The sequence below is a fragment of the Mirounga angustirostris genome, unplaced genomic scaffold (genome assembly GCF_029215605.1).
Source record: "Mirounga angustirostris isolate CCGP_5_RB_7025 unplaced genomic scaffold, mMirAng1.0.hap1 SCAF_1, whole genome shotgun sequence".
NCBI classification, from domain to species: Eukaryota; Metazoa; Chordata; class Mammalia; order Carnivora; family Phocidae; genus Mirounga; species Mirounga angustirostris.
This window is the reverse complement of record NW_026991709.1, coordinates 81,935,842-81,936,552: the sequence shown is the minus strand read 5'-3', so window position 1 is coordinate 81,936,552 and position 711 is coordinate 81,935,842. Positions and strand designations below refer to the sequence as shown.

The window sequence follows — 711 nt, the reverse complement described above, 5'->3', positions numbered from 1 at the left end:
TCAGTGAAAGAGAGAAATAAAGCAGAGTATATGCAAGCTCATCATACTATTCTTTTTTTTTAAGGTTTTATTTTTTTTTAAGATTTTATTTATTTATTTATTTATCTGACAGAGAGTGAGAGAGAGAGCACAAGCAGGGGGAGTGGAGGCTAGAGGGAGAAGCAGGCTTCCCTCAGAGCAGGGATCATGACCTGAGCTGAAGGCAGACACTTAACCAACTGAAACTCCCAGGCTTTCCAAGGTTTTATTTTTAAGCAATCTCCACACCCAACATGGGGCTCAAACTCACAATCCCGAGATCAAGAGTCACACACTCCACCGACTGAGCCAGCCAGGCGCTCCATATTCTTTTATATTTTAAATTTGAAATGTTTGGATCCTTTTGTAGTTCATAAGCATGATGACTGGTTGTTCACACCACTGTGACATGTGCCTTCCTCAAACCTGTTACGACCTTGGCACATTACCCATCTGATGTGAAAAAATAATAATTAATTAACTAATTAAAAACGTTGGAGGGTATATGGGGAGGACAAAATCTCCAGCTCAGAAGGAGAACAAGGCTTGAAAGACGCAGTTAAGAACAGGCTGAAAATCTCTGTAAAGGATCAGCCTGGTGAGGATACCACTTTCCTCACCCCCAAGCATGAGATGCTGCAGCGTTCAGCACTAATATTGCTGGTACAGGGCACGGGGATGCCACCCCTACAC

At 42.6% G+C, this 711-nt stretch overlaps 1 non-coding gene across 1 annotated transcript; it reads left to right on the top strand.

Annotated features, from left to right (window-relative positions):
- The first annotated feature begins 376 nt into the window (after nt 1-376).
- LOC123835075 (small nucleolar RNA U13) lies at nt 377-477 on the top strand. The gene has a single exon (XR_006788632.1). It is a non-coding gene; the product is annotated as a small nucleolar RNA U13 (small nucleolar RNA).
- Nucleotides 478-711: the final 234 nt, after the last annotated feature.